Source organism: Mesocricetus auratus, unplaced genomic scaffold (assembly GCF_017639785.1).
Source record: "Mesocricetus auratus isolate SY011 unplaced genomic scaffold, BCM_Maur_2.0 Super-Scaffold_100008, whole genome shotgun sequence".
In the NCBI taxonomy this organism is placed as follows: domain Eukaryota; kingdom Metazoa; phylum Chordata; class Mammalia; order Rodentia; family Cricetidae; genus Mesocricetus; species Mesocricetus auratus.
The window spans coordinates 58,326,416-58,342,210 of NW_024429192.1; the positions used below are offsets into that span (position 1 = coordinate 58,326,416).

Genomic DNA, 15,795 nt, shown 5'->3' on the forward strand with positions numbered 1-15,795 from the left:
TAAAGGCTCACACCCTCAAGATATGGAAGGGAAGCAGTTTCTGACCTAGATCTCTATAGTCACGTAACCTCCAACTGAGTAAGTATAGGTCAGTGTAGTCTCAATCGCTGGCTCATACTCATTCCTCTCCAGGACACTACAGAGGATATGTGCTACCAAAACCGTCAAGGGGAGGAAGATAGTGATGCAATTTTGGTAAGTTGTGGGACCTTTAGGAGACAGGGTCTAGCTAGAGGAAACAGGGACTCACAGCCCCAACTCCAGCCCAAGTGGTCTCTACTTCCTGAAGCATGCCACCATGCCTTCCCCACCCCTATGATAAGCTGTTATCTCCTGAACAATTGCAACATAATGAGACCCTGGTCAGCCAGGGTACATGCCTTTAATACCAGCACTGTGGAGGCAGAAGCAAGTATGGTCTACAGAGTGAGTTCCAGGACAGCCAGAGCTACACAGAGAAACCCTATCTCAGGAAAAAAAAGAAATGTTTGTTTAATACTTGTCTCAGGGTTTTATTGCTGTGAAGAGACGCCATGACCACTGAAACTCTTATAAAGGAAAGAATTTAATTGGGGCTGGCTTACAGTTCAGAGGTTTAGTCCACTGTCATCATGGTGGAGAGTAAGGCAGACATAGTACTGGAGAAGGAGCTGAGAGTTCTACATCCAGATCAGAAGACAGCAGGAAGAGAGAGAGAGACACCAGACCTGGTGTGAGATTCTAAGACCTCAAAGCCCACCCCCAGCGACACACTTCCTCCACCAAGGCCACACCTCCTAATGGGTCTATGGGGACCATTTTTATTTAAAGCACCACAATACTGGAGATTCAGTTTGGTTAGAAGCCTGAAACCTTTCTGTACAGGGTGTTTTTGCATTAAATCCTGAAGCCCACTCTACAGTTCTCTATTTCAACCACTGCTCTGTGTTTAGTAATAGAACAGTGTGGCTCTTTTTATGCATACATTTTTCTTTGCATAACTGAATGTGTCAAATGAGCTTAAAAATAAATAAATAAAAGTCAAGCATGGTGATGCACACCTTTAATCCCAGCACTTGGGAGGCAGGGGCAAATGGATCTCATAGATCTCTCTAAGTTCAAGGTCAGCCTGGTCTACAGAGTGAATATCAGACCAACCAGGAATACATAATAAAGCCCTGTCTCAAGGGAGTAAAAAAGTATGACAATAAAATTCTTTGCAAAAGGGGGCTGGGCTATAGATGGCTTGGCCATTAAGAGCACTTGGTGTTCTTACAGAGAGAGGACCTGGGTCAGGTTCCCAGCATCCACACAGCAGCTTCCAACTGTCTGTAATTCCAGTTACAGGGAATCAAGATGCCTCCCTCTGACCTCTGATGGGCACCAGGCACACGTGTGGTATACAGCATACATGCAGCCACAACACTCATGCAATTCGCATAAAGATAAGTAAAATCTAAAAAGGAAGAAAATAAAGAGCTGCTAGCCTGAGCAAAATGAGATCTAAAATGTCCTAAATTGAGAAGCTGGGGCACAGACACCAGGGAAGATTCAGGTGCTTACAATTGAGAGAATGCCAGAAAGGAGACAGCCCCAGAGATCTGTGCCAAAGGTCCCTTCGAGGATCCACTGGGCACCACTTTCATGCCTGTGAGGACCAGGGGAAAGGACCACCCAAAATAAGAAGGGAACAGTACTGCACATACCAGGAGAGCACCTGCTCTCACCAGCACGAATAATTAGAGTATTTTTTCATTATTATTTACAACAGTTTAAAAGATACATTGAGTGTTTAAACAAACCAGTATCGACGTAGTATGGGGTTTATAAGAGGGATAAGTGAAAGCATATCATTTAAGGTTCTTATACTAATATCACTTGAAGGTAAAATATAATAAGTAAAAGAGGCATACGATGAATGCTGCAGTCATGCAAAAAAAGCCATCTCTAAACATAGATGCACAAGTCCTTTTTGGACACTGAGTGTCGCTCCATATACAGCCCAGGCTACCCTGGTCCTCTTGCCTCAAACTCCTGAGTGCTGAGGTTACCAGCATGCAACACTATGTCGGACTCCACAAAAGATCTTAACAATCCAGGTGTGGTAGTACATACCTGTAATCCCAGCACTAGGAAAGCAGAGGCAGGAGGTCTGCACAGAGTTCAAGACCAGCTGAAGCTACAAGTTCAAGGCCATTCTGGGTTGTAGATGCCCAACCTCCAAAACAACAACAACAACAACAAAAAAAAACACAGTAAAACAAAAACCTTAACAAATTCCTTACAGGTAGAAAAATCTGTGTGTGTGTGTGTGTGTGTGTGTGTGTGTGTGTGTGTGTGTATTCTTGATTCTTATGTAATTCATGTTAATGAATCAAAACAGAAAACCCAACAATCATTATGATTAAAACTCTCACCAATAGGCTCAGATGGAGAGTTTTCAAACTGATCCATTTTGTACATAAAAAATATAACCTACAATTAACAGCATGTTAAATGGTGAAAGATTTAAATTAATGGTTTCCTCTGGGATCAGCACTGAGGTATCTACCACATGACACAGCCATTATGAACCAGCAAGAAAAGGAAACAGATTACAAGCACAGGGGTCAGAAAGGAAAAACAAAACTGTCTTTGCTAGCCGATAACATGGAGACTACCAAGAAAATGCAGTGGATCCTCCAAAGAAAAGCTAAAAGGTGTTAGAACTAAGTCAGTTTGGGGAGGTTTCTGGATTCAGGCTCCACATCAACGGTCACCAGGTGCAATACCCATCTGGAGTTTCAGCACCGATGCAGGCTTGAGAACTGAAAGCCAATTTGAGTTCAAGATCTGGATCCCATAGGTGGCAAAAGATAACCTAATCTAGACAGTTGTCTCTACCACAAGTGCACCAGACTGGTTCAAGGTCATCCTCAGCTACAGAGGGAGCTTGAAGTCTGGGATACATAAGATCCTGTATAAAGATAAAAAGAAAATAAAAGGTCCAGCAAGATGGCTCACTGGGTAGAGGCACTTGAGTTGGATTCCTAGACCCACATCGTAGGAGGAGAACACTGACTCCCAAAGGTTTTTCTCTGGCTTCCACAAATATGAACATACACACATTAAGTAAATGAATGTAAATAAAATTAAATTAAAACAACAGCAAGGGGCTGGAGATGGCTCAGCAATTAAGAGAAGTGGTGGATCTCCAGAGGACCTAAGTTCAATTCCCAGCACCCACATGGCAGCTCACAACTGTCTGTACTCCAGTTCCAGGGGATCTGGCATACTCACATAGACATGCACGCAAAACACCACCCCATACAAAATAAAAATAAGTAATTTTTAAAAGAAGCAAAGAGGATAAGAAAGGGAGAAAGGGAAAGAAAGAATGTCTAAAATTCAGGCCATAAACTATAAGAAACTATCTACAAATTATGCATCTGATAAAACATTTACATGCTGAATACAATTCTTTAAAACAATTTAAAAGAAGACTGAACAATGGGTGACCAATGTGAATAGACACCCCACCCAATAAGTGCATGAAGAGATGACAACATTAGTCACTAAGGGAACACTAATCACGTCATATCAGATACACTATAGACCTCCTAGATGTCTAAAAAATACCACCATACAATGTATAGTGGGTTTATAAAATTGCTCAACCACTTCAAAAAACAGCCTATCTGGTAGGTCTGGGATTTTCTCTTGGGGGGGTGCTGTTTATTTGCTGAGCTAGGGTACTGCTATGTTGCTAAGGCTGGTTTTTAGCTTCTGGGCTCAAGTAAGTCTCTTGCTTCAACATCCCAAAGTAGCTGGGGCTACAGGTACATGACACATGGCCAGCTATTTATTTTTAATATTATTTTCTCATTTGTTTAACAAACATTTTAAATTTATTTTAACTGGTTTATGAAAATATGACAGCTACTAATGGGGTTATGTGATGTCTAGAAGTTCCTTAAAGATTAAATAAATGTTCACCTACAATATGATGCAAACATTCCAGTACTAAGAACTTACCTGGCAGAAATGAAAGCATATATCCACAAAGACTAACACAATCATCCAAAGAAGCTATATCTGTAATGCCAAGTCTGAAACCTACCCATCACCAGGTACATAGATCTAAAGACAATGGCATACCCATTCAAGACTGAGCAATGACAGGGAATGAACTGACGATACATGTAACAACATGAGTGAGTTTTGAAATAATGATGCTGAGTCAAAGAAGCCATACTCAGCCGGGCGGTGGTGGCGCACGCCTTTAATCCCAGCACTCAGGAGGCAGAGGCAGGCGGATCTCTGTGAGTTCAAAGCCAGCCTGGTCTACAAGAGCTAGTTCCAGGACAGCCTCCAAAACCATAGAGAAACCGTCTCGAAAAACCAAAAAAAAAAAAAAAAAAAAAAAAAAAAAAAAGAGAAAGAAGCCATACTCTAAAAAGTCACTATTTGATTCCCATTCACACAAAACGATAGGTACTATAAGCTCAGGTGGTTCTCCTGTTCATCCGAAAGTTCAGGAAAGTCACCCTAAGTGTGAAGACTTAGAGCACAATTCTCTCCACTGAAGCCAGTGAGCCAGAACCTTTCTAGTCATTCCAGGAGCGCGTGGCACCATGGACACAGCAGCTAAACTTCCGGTGTCAGAATGTTAGACGAGAGGAAGCTGACAGACAGGTTGAGCTTGCCAGAGCCGGCAAACCGGCTCCTCTGCCAGTCCTAGCCACCACCACAGGAGAACCCTCTCTCCACCCAGGCTGGTTCAGAACCGGGGTATGAGAGTCATTTGACTCACAGACACACGGTGGGCTGGAGCAGACATTCCCAGTTAAGGCTCGGAGACAGCAACTCTGGATCGATCCCCACTGGTGGGGCAGAGATGCAAGAACTCTTGCCAGGGCTGGGAAAGAAAGAGTCTATAAACTGCCCGCTAAGCCCACCGTGGATCAGGAAGGAGCTGGTGGGCTCGTGTGTCAGTCACTGACCCTGGCCCTTGTAGGCTCCACCTCCAGGCTGTGACAAGAAAGCCTAGGGGCTGGTGGGGGTGGGAAGGGGCTGCATAGGCTACCACAGCCTCCTATTTGCCACCGTCCACATTCACTTTGGCCTGGGCCAAAGAGGGGGTGGCAGCCGCTGGTACACCCTCCTCTCGCTGCTTTTGGAGAAGACCTCACCAATTGCTCTGCTCTTCTACCGATACCTTTGGCCCATAGCATAGTCAACCGTGACAAAACCGTGTGACAGACGCAGGTCAGGCTCGTGCCCAAGTCACTACTGACTGCCACCCTCACGTGACCCACAGGACCACAAGATAAGGCACTGATAATGCAACACTACCCACTTCCCTTTTCTGGAGGATGTGAGGCCACCAACACAGACTGCACAGCAGCCAGCTGTTGCACGGAGGCACACCCACCTCCGCCAGCAGACAGGTAGAGGGGATGACTTCTTCCCTCCAACTTTAGCCTTGGGGCTACCCCGCCCTCCTCTCCCTCAGCCACTCAAACGGTTTCACATCCCGTCAGGACTTGAAAGAGGTGACTACTCGACTACAGCAGCTGCTAGATTCTGTGTGTGTGTGTGTGTGTGTGTGTGTGTGTGTGTGTGTGTGTGTGTGTGTGTGTGTGTGTGTGTGTGTGTGTGGGGGTGCTCCCCGGGTTAGTAGAATGCTGTTAGGAGCCCATTCTCCGGTGCTTCCAAACACATCAACTCCAGCTGAGAACAAAACTGACCTTTCTTACCTGAGTTTTCAGCTACCCCGAGGCAGACACAGCTTCCAGGATGCTCAAACTTGAGGTAGCAGAGAGGATCCTGCAGGCCAGTGCCTACCCTCCGGCAATGGCTTCCAAAGGTCAGGTTCACAGCGCTCTTCTGCTCCCCAAACCCTTACACCCTCCTGCATTACTCTTCGCACTGGATGACTACTGATGTCAGCGAGGTAGCTTGCATATTACCACCTCCTCCGCCGTCTACGCCTGCGGGTCCTGTGTCCCTCTTGGAATTCCTCTCGCCCTGGGGACCCTTTACCGTTCAGATACGTTTCCTGAACAGCCCACGCAACCTGGCCCTCCTGCACCCCGGGCAGCCAATTTGCTTCCTGCACCCCCCAGCGACCCTCTCCTTCAGGCCCCCGGGGTCCCACAGGCCTGGCCCTCCCCAACAGCTCGAGTCTGTCCCCACTCGCGGGGGATGCTCCCAGGACTACCGCCTCCCTGCCCAGGTGCCCGCAGCTCTCCCAGCTGCGCTCGTCCGAACTTTCGAGCTCCTCCGTGTGCGGGCAGGAGCCGTCTGCCAACTCGGGCAGCTCCTCCGGCTGCCGCAGAAGCCTGCGTGGGCTGCCCTCCCCGCGCTCTTGCACCCCGGCACGGGCCTCGCCGCGCTCCTGCACTGCGGGGCCGCCTCCCCCCTTCTCCTGCTGCTGCCTCCGGGGCCCCAGGCCCTCCTCCTGCGCCACTGGCCCGCCGGCAGAGCCCGTCCAGCGCGCCGGGCGCCTCCAGTCCGCGGCGCCGGGCGGCCCCCACACCACCCCCAGGCTGGGCTCGTGACCGCGGCCGCCCCGCTCCTGCACCCCCAGCCCCACGCCGCCCTCCTCCTGCACCGCCGGACCCACCCCGCCCTGCTCCTCCACGCCGAGCTTCAGCCCGCGGAGAAGCTGCGGGCCCCAGCTGAGCCGCCCGACGCGCGCCGGCTGCTGCTCCGGCAGCGCGGGGCTCACCCCGCCACGCTCCTCCTGCGCCCCCCGCCGGCGACCCCCCGAGCCCGCCGCGCCGCGCACGCGCCTGCCCCCCAGAGGCCGCGCGCTCCCGCCCCTCCAGATGGTGCTGCCCTGCGCGCCCCCGCCCCGCGGCTTCCGCCTCGGCCCCGAGAGGGCTGAGGGGCCCCGGCGTCCGGCCCCCGCCTCCCGCAGTCAACCACGGCCACCCCGGCGCCGCGCCGCAGGTGCTGCGGCCCCGCGAGCCGGCGGCCCTCCAGCCGGGTTCCCAGAGCCCGCGCGCGCCTGCGCCGCCCCGGGGGGTGGGGCCCACTGGAGTGGCTCCGCCCTCTTAAAGGGGCCTGACCCTTTATTGCCCGCGCGCGCTCACACTCACATTCTCTCTCACACATACACACACACACATACACACGAGACTGAAAGAAAGGTGAAAACTTAGGATAAACAAAGTCATGTGAGCGGAAGTCCTAGAATAAGCTTCTGAATGGGGGAGGGGTGACATGCTGAGACTGGGTCTCAGGATGCAGCCCAAGCCAGCTTCGAACTCGTAATGCACCTTGTCACTGCCTCCTGAGTGTTTGATATTCTAGTGGCGGTTCAGCTGCTGCAGATTTACTTCCACCTGTTCTCAAGTGCTTCTGCTTTGATCTAGCAGCCAGACAGAACGAAAACAAACAACAACCAAAAAACAAAACAAAAACAAAAACTGGACCATTCTTTCCTGGGGACCAAAGGAGGGATTCCAGAACAAGGGAGTTTGTGTAGAAAGTGCACCCAAGCAACCCATCCATCCGCCCTCCCTGTTCCTTCCTCTCTTTCCTTGCAAGTGTGCAGCCCTTCTCTCCCCAGGAAGAAACACCAGAGTGGGGCCGGGTGGTGGGGGCACACACTTTTAATCCCCTCGGGAGGCAGCAACAGGTAGATGTCAGTGAGTTCGAGGCCAGCCTGGTCTACAGAGTGAGTAGTCAACCAGAACTGTTACACAGAGAAACCCTGTCTCGAAAAACCAAAACAAACAAACAACAACAACAACAACAAAAACAGAGTGGAATTCAATGCCAATGCAACGTGATCTAATCCAAATGGGAGCAGGCCTGAACAGTGAGACCTAGAACCCACAGGCTCAGTGCCCCTGAGCCCCATCATCGTCTTCACCTCATCTATAAAGTGGGCATAAGACAATAAGGATGACGACCAGCCATGAGGGGAGGAGTAAGCAACGGTCCTTTTGGGGGGGGGTGAGCCTTGGCTTTCCAGTCAAGCTAACCCTAAATGATTAAGATGTTGACTGATACTTTAGGTTCACAAACTCCACATTTGGTGACCCTCTGATAAAGTCCTTATTCTAGGCCTGTGCGTCACCTAACAAAAAACATGCAAAATGCTAGGAGTCTTAACTTGCAGAAAAGTCGTATGTCTAACAAATTACAGGAACTAACTCCAGACAGTTAAGGCCAGATGTTCCACAGGGAGAGGAAGGGAAGGAAGAGAGGGAGGGGGCAGGAGGAAGAAAGAAGCAGGAAAAGAACCTGGATGAGGAGGAGTTCTTCTGGTCCCTTACCAGGACCTGCCCTTTTTTCTTTTAATTTTTTTCTTCTTTTCATATGCATTTGTGTTTGGTCTTTCAAGTGTCTGTGAAGAGAGTCGGATCCACTGAAACTGGAGTTACAGGCAGTTGTGAGATGCCATGTGGGTGCTGGGAATTGAACCCAGGTCCTCTGGAAAAGCAGCCAATGCTCTTAACTGCTGAACCATCTCTCCAGTCCCCTTTTATTCTTTTCTTGTAAAAGGTGGTGGCACACCTTTAATCCCAGCACTCAGGAGGCAGAGACAGGTGGATCTCTGTGAGTTTGAGGCCAGTCTGGTCTACAGAGTGAGTTCCAGGACAGCCAGGCTTATACAGATAAGCTCTATCTTCAAAAACAAAATTAAATATATAAATGATGATGATGATGATAGCAGCTCTTTTGTGCACTTAATCATTTTGGGGGGATGATAGTTCTATTCATCTCATCAGAAGGTAAGCATTTTAATAAGCTTGATTTTCCTCCCCATCAGCCCTTGACTCCTAAGTGCTAGGCTTTCAGGAGTGGGCAGGTGGCCTTGGTGGTGTTTTGCACTTTACTTGTCCAGCACTGAGATCAAAGGCTATGGCCAAGGAGGTGGATAGGTAGGACAACCAGAAAGAAGATGAGTTCCACATAAGCTAGACAGAGCCTGGTCTGGGTGGATTTGGGTGGTGGTGGCTTGCTCTGTGAGGTGAACAGAGAAACATGCTGAATCATTTCATCAAGCTCATTTGATAGAGACTCTGTCCTCACCTCCTGGTACTGTATGCCTCAGCAATGGCAGCGGCTAGGATCTGCAGAGCCTATGAGCGCAGCCTTGAAGTCTGCCTCATTCTCCTCTCACCCCACAGCCACAAGCGCCCATGCTCAGGTTGCAGTGATAGAATGGAGGCCTTGTGTGGCTAAGTGACTTTGTTCAGAACAACTCAGTCCACAGTGGTAAAGCCAGAAATCAACCTCACTGTCTGACTTCATAGTCCGTTCTCTGAACCACTCAAGCACAATAAAACAGTGCAGGGGCTGTGCTGCAGGGAAACATCGGGACTTACTAGATTTCGTGGTCAATAGATGCAAACAACTGATTTGGCCAAAGTGCCCCTGCCAGTAAATCCAGCTCCAAATCAAACAGAGCAAGGGGTCAACACAGCTCCATCCGGAAGGTCCTGATAGGTAATTCTCTTACGGAAACTCATCCCCACTTTCTTCTTTCTCTCCTCCAATCACCCACAAGAGCAAGATCTGTGCCCCTCACACATCCCCAGTGCATGGTTACCTGAGAGTACCGGAAGTTTCCTGCTTCCTCTGTCCTGCTCTCTTCTTCACCAGGGCGTCCAGTGCTGGAACTGTACTGGGACATTTCTGTCACCAGGGTAGCTGATGGCATAATGGAGGAAATGAGCTTCTGATGAGGAGCTGAAGGCTCAGGAGACTCAGGAGGTGCCTGACCCAGACTCTCCCCAGACCTGGAACTTTAAGAGAGCTGCCTACAGCAGAGTGACTCTGCAGGGAGAAGGGCTTGTCGGGTCTAGTTGAAAACAGAGTGTGCCAACCTGCTCCAGGGTCAGTGGTTCCCTGAAGAATCTCCATTCTGAGAAAGAAGGCCAAGCAGGGGTGACAGGCACCCTGGCTCACACCTGCAGACAGATACTCAGCCCAAACTTGGAAGATGCTATGGAATCATTGTACCAAGGTTTTGTTTTTTGTTTTTTAAAATTTATTTATTTATTACATATACACCAGATTGAATTGTAGATGGTTGTCAGCCACCATGTGGTTGCTGGGAATTGAACTCAGGACCTCTGGAAGAGCAGTCTGTGCTCTTAACCTCTGAGCCATCTCTCCAGCCCCCAAGGTTTTGTTTTTTGTCACCCACCCCCTTATTTTTCTGAATAGAGCAAGGTTGTAAAACCACTGTTGCAGGCTGCCAGCAGGACCTGAATTTAATCCAGTGAAAATTGCTTTGGCTTTTTTAAAAAATCAAATGACAATACCAAAACAGAGCTTGTTTTGACTTCTTATTTAAAATACAAAATGTACAAAAATGGACCCAGAGAAATCCAAAAGCTTTGGCCTTTCTCAAGGGCATTCACATCAGAGTTCTGGAATGTAACCAGCTCTAGTCAGCCTTCCTCAAGACGTTTCTTAATAAAGGGATTTACTAATCTTCCAGCATGCCTTTCATATTCATGGCTTATTTTTTGACCGCCTAACACTCTCCTTTCCCCGCCCCAGCAAAGTATAAACTCCACCACAACATGAATTTTTCTTCTATGCACACGCAGTTGGAATAATGCCTAACACAACACAGATGCCAAGAATGTCTGTGGAATGGATGAGTGTGTGGCATAGGGAGGGAGCATATTGTTTTTATGGCATTTTAATTATATATACATATATATATATATAGTAATGTGTTCTGATTCTTGATGTAAAAATCTGTTTTTTTCTGTAGGTCACAATGAAAAGCTTCAGACAGTCATTGCCATGGCACAGCTATGAGTGAAGGGAATGGTGTATTAACTAGAGCAGCGATTCATAGTCACCTGGGCATCTTGTTGAGAGAGGCAGATTTGCGTTCAGCAGGTTGGAAAGGTAATCGGAGGCTTGACATTTCCATCGAATTTTCAGGTACTGGTCCATGGGAAACAATGTATTTTTGTTTTTTTTGTTTTTGTTTTTGTTTTGTTTTGTTTTGGTTTTTCGAGACAGGGTTTCTCTGTGGCTTTGGAGGCTGTCCTGGAACTCGCTTGGTAGTTCAGGCTGGTCTCGAACTCACAGAGATCCGCCTGCCTCTGCCTCCCGAGTGCTTGTATTTTTATTTTTGATTGTTCTAGGTTTATCTATTGATGTGCCCCAGTGTTTTGCCTCTGTGTATGTATATGCGCCCCATGTGTGCCTGGTGTCTGAGGAGGTCAGAAATGGGCACTGGATCCCCTGAAACTGAAGTTGTAGATGTTTGCAAACTGCCATGTTGGTGCTGGGAGCAATCAATATCCTTAACTGCTAAGCCATCTCTCTCAAAAAAAATGTAAACAATATTGTGTACCCTGGCATAACTAAATTGTGATCTCTGGCATAGAATTCAGCATCTCTGGCTTCCTTTTTTTTCTACAGGTATGTGTGAGTAAGTACACAAATTTACATACACAGGGACCAAAGGACAAGGGGCAGAGTTGGTTCTCTCCCTCTACTATGTGGAATCAGGGGTGTGTGGGCTCTTCAGGCTTTGCAACCTATACCTCCATTCCCAGAGCATCTCAGCTTTCAACTCGAGCGCCTTTAAGAGCTCCTCAGGTGATGCCAGCATGTTTGCTGAAACTGGGTAGGGAGGCAGAGAGAACAGATATTTTGGTCTTTGCGCCCTTGCCTGGAACAACTCTGAACTGAGGTCCCTAGGAAATGAGATGCTGGTATCAGAGTCAATGCTTGGATGGGACAAAAGCAAAGGGGAGTCAGGAAAAGGTCATTAGAAGAAGGTGAAGGAAGGAACTCTGATGGTTCCCTAGGCACGGGAGTGTCTAATAACCCAGGCCAGACCCTCTCAGAACCAAGAACAGACTGTGCCCTTACCTATCAGTAGGTCAGAGCTCCTGGGAGCTGATACTCAGCAGGCCCTGTTCACACGCCCCCGGGGAATTCAGTTTTCAAAACTATACTAGGGCATAGGGAGGAGCGGTCTGCTGCCAGCTTCTCCCACATGCCTGCCTCCTCTGCCCAGCTGGCGTAAGAGCCAGAAACGTCCAAAGATTTTAAACCCTGAGGTCAACATGGGCTGTATTCCTAAAGGAAATACCTAGGAGCCCTGAGTTCTGACGCCCTCTGCTGGACAACTAGAGTTAGGCTGATGCTCCACCAACTGTCCAGTTGTGGTCCAGCAGTGTCAGGCATTGTCAGGATCAAGCAGTTGGGGATGTAGCATTGTTGTTTGCCTAACATGCAGTCCCCAGCACTGAGAAAACTGGGTGTGATGAGCCCTGCCTGCAATCCCAGCACTTGGAAGGTAGAGGCAGGAGGATAAATTTAAGGTCATCCTCTGCCAACCTGGACTATAAGAAACACTGTTTCATACAGCAAAACTACACGATCAAAAGCAAAACAAACAACAAAGAAACTTTTGGAAATTCAAGACTAATCAGACCCCACTGTTCTGAGTGTCCGTGGGGTATTCTTTTTCTTCTTTCTGCGGCACCTCTCTCTGCTCAGCTGTCCTCAGTTGAAATGGAGACACCACACAATCCTTCGTTCACTGTTTCTCCTGCTGCCCCATAGTGCCCATCCCAGGCCAGCCCATTCTTACCATCTCTTTTGGCTTCCCTCTCTAGTTTAGAAAGCTTGTTTCCACTCTGCCACCCTACTACACCTGAGGTATTTAGATTCACATATGTAGCTCTCCCTGCACCCTTGGCAATCTCCCTAACAATGTTCAGCTTACTGCAGGGCATTTCTATTTGGTCACATGGATCTGAGGCGTTAGCAACATCCGGAATGCAAATCCAGCATCTCACTCCACCCCAAGGCTCTCTCACTGACCCAGAAAACAAATTCTGTTTCTGTTTGTTTGTTTTTGAGACAGGGTCACACTGTGTAGACCAGGCTGGCCTCAAACTCACAGCGATCAGCCTGCCTCTGCCTTCCATGTGCTGGGACTAAAGGCGTGCGCCACCGCTGCCTGGTCAGACTCTGGTTTTCGGTGGCTTCTTTTAGCCAGTTCTTCCTTCAGCACCACAGCAGTGCCTCGGTCCCATGACTTCTATCCTCTTGCTTTGCTTCACCGGCTTCAGGACACCTAGAGAGATCCCGTGTCTGAAGCCCAGGCTTTCCCTCCGGCAGCATTCATTCAGATGGTAGCCACACACCTTTGACATGCCCGATGTGATGAGTGGAAGACACTTTCTCCAGCCCAGGCAGCGTGTTTCTCAGATCCTCTCTTGGAGGGATGTAAGGATTAGAAGAGATAATACTGCCACATCCACACCCCTGATTGGTGTCATTACCAGGAGTGTTCTCCGGATGACCTTGCTGACTTCAGACTCTCTGCCTTCTCGGTAATTGCTGGTTAATCTTCCTAAAACCTGGATTTCATCACATTCCCTCTTACTTAACAACTTTATGGCTGCTCCCTAGTAATCCCCATGTGTTTGGTAAATCACTGCGGGGTAAAACCTACGGGGATTGATTCACCACAGCAACACAGTGGGAAATTAGGTACCCAGGGGTCAACAGTGTGAAAATAGAAGCTGACACAGGTCTGTGAGTTACCACTCTAGGAAATCGGGCTTCCAGAAGACAAGGTGATCAGCGTGTCAGAAATCAGGGTGGTGGACAGCAAAAGTGAGGGTGCTGACATGTGTCCCTGACAAGACAAAAAGTTCCTGGAATGTCACGTTAGACATCCAAGACGACTTAGTGTTGGTGGTAAGGCCAAGAGGAACACCAGCTGGGACAATCAGGGCAGCTGCTCAAGCTCAGGAGGCTGTCTGCAGGGTAAACAGATTGATACAGGTCCCCAGAGGCACCTCTAGGTTATTGAATGAAGAGGAAAAGATTACACAGGTGTCCTGTGTTTGTCTGCTTACTGGTTGATTACTAATTGTTTATTGAAAGCAGTGGAAAGGTCCACAATGCCCAAGTAAACCATTTCTGAGGTTTCCTGCTGTGAAATAATCCCTTTGTACACTGTGAAGATTTGTCACTCGGAATGGTTTAATAAAGGGCTAAATGGCAGGAAGAGGTTAGGTGGGACTTGTGGACAAAAAGACTGCAGGGAAGAAGGAAGGTGGAGTTGCCTGGAGATGCAGAGGAAGCAGGAGATAAACATACTATGCTGAAAAAAGGTGCTGCAACATGGTAGAGCGTAGATAAGAAATGTGGGTTAGCTTAAGTTGTAAGAGCTAGTTAGTAACAAACCTAAGCTATGGGCCAAGCATTTAAAATTAATAATAAGTCTCTGTGTGGTTATTTGGGAGCTAGCTGGTGGGACAGAAAACCCTGCCTACAGTTCCCTAGATAAATGTAACAGCCCCAGCTTCTTCAGTGCTTAACATATACAAAGGAAAAAAGCGTAGAGGACATCCTTGGTCAGGGTGGCGGTTTGAAAGACAATGACCCCCATAGGAAGTAGCACTATTAGAAGGCGTGAGCTTGTTGGAAGAAGTATTTAACTGTGGGCATGGGCTTTGAGGTCTCATATGCTCAAGCTATATCCAGTGATAGAGTTTACTACCTGATGTCAGCAGATCAAGATGTAGAACTCTCAGCTCCTTCTCCAGCACCAAGTCTGCCTGCATGCTGCCATGTTACTATGATGAATGGACTAAACCTCTGAAACTGTAAGCAAGACACCCCAATTAAACATTCTCCTTTATAAGATTTTCCATGGAGCTAGAGAGATGGCTCAGAGGTTAAGAGCATTGACTGCTTTTCCAGAGGTCCTGAGTTCAATTCCCAACAACCACATGGTGGCTCACAACCATCTGTAATGAGATCTGGTCCCCTCTTCTGGCATAAAGATTTTCTTTAGAAAGTTTCCTTGGTCATGGTATCTCTTCACAGCAATAGAAACCCTAACTAAGCCAGTCAGTAAATCAGACTCTTTCAGGCTGAGGGAAGAAACTGCTTCACAGGTAGAGATAGCACACTCAAGGATTTGGTTCTGAGTGAACCAAGCCTCCCAGCTTGCATGTGTTCTTGCTGGTGAGACTCAGGCCTCCTGGCAGCATTTCCAAGTATGTCTAAGAGCAAGCTGGGAATTCTGCTGCCCAGTCATTCATTAATCAAAGACAAGGCTGGGCCCTGCACCTCACAGAGGTCTCCAGCTCACCCCTAGGTAGTCATATGAGCATGACTACAAACACAATACTATAGAATGCAGGTGACCCAAAGATAAGCAAGTCATGAAGGCTCCATTGTGACCATGAAGTGGATGGTAGTTCACTCCCACAGGAAAATAGCCAACCCCATGGACTAGCTTCAGGCTATATGGCAAAAGCTGTACTAGGCACAGTCACCCTTCTATGTATCAAAGTTTTCTTCTCTAGTGTAACAGGCCCCAGACCTTAGTACAACTAACTCCGTGTTGGAGGTACCATTCCCCTCCTGCCAAAACTAAAACAAAGACCTAATCCATCAAAGTCCATGCCGTTCTGGGAAAGTCTCTAATGTACTAACCTTGCTTTTTAGCTTCTGTAGTTCTGCTTCTGACCAACTTGTTCTTGTTAACTGAAGTGTATCACCCCAAGACATGGTTTTGTGCTTAAAAGCCCACCCTGGGAAAGGCTCAGAGCTACACTGGGATCCCTAACACCCTCTGTAGTTGGCAGTTAGCTAATAAAGACTTGCTATTGAGTTAAACCCATGTCAGAGCATTCTTCTCTGGTGAACACCATGCAACATCTAGCATCGCTTTATTTATTTATTTTCGTTTATGTATTTGAGACAGGATCTCTCTCTTTGTAGTCCTAGCTCTCCTGGAACTCACTATGTAGATCAGGCTGGCCTTGAACTCACAGAGCTCCTCCTGCCTCTGCTCCCCAAGTGCTG

The 15,795-nt window shown here is 48.1% G+C and overlaps 1 protein-coding gene and 1 long non-coding RNA gene across 4 annotated transcripts in view; one reads left to right on the forward strand and one right to left on the reverse strand.

Annotated features, from left to right (window-relative positions):
* Tnk2 (tyrosine kinase non receptor 2) overlaps positions 1-6,362 on the reverse strand; it is a 40,008-nt gene extending 33,646 nt beyond the window's left edge. Inside the window, exon 1 of one of the 3 annotated variants that reach the window (XM_021228044.2) lies at positions 5,718-6,362. The gene's annotated coding sequence lies outside the window, so the exon portion shown is untranslated. Of the gene's footprint in view, positions 1-5,708 lie in introns of all 3 variants that reach the window. The other 2 variants (XM_021228045.2, XM_021228043.2) reach the window with 2 other exon arrangements.
* A 3,198-nt stretch (positions 6,363-9,560) lies between these two features.
* Positions 9,561-11,186, forward strand: LOC121141960. Its single transcript, XR_005878946.1, has 3 exons — positions 9,561-9,946; positions 10,709-10,884; positions 11,091-11,186. It is a non-coding gene; the product is annotated as an uncharacterized LOC121141960 (long non-coding RNA).
* The last annotated feature ends 4,609 nt before the right edge of the window (positions 11,187-15,795 follow it).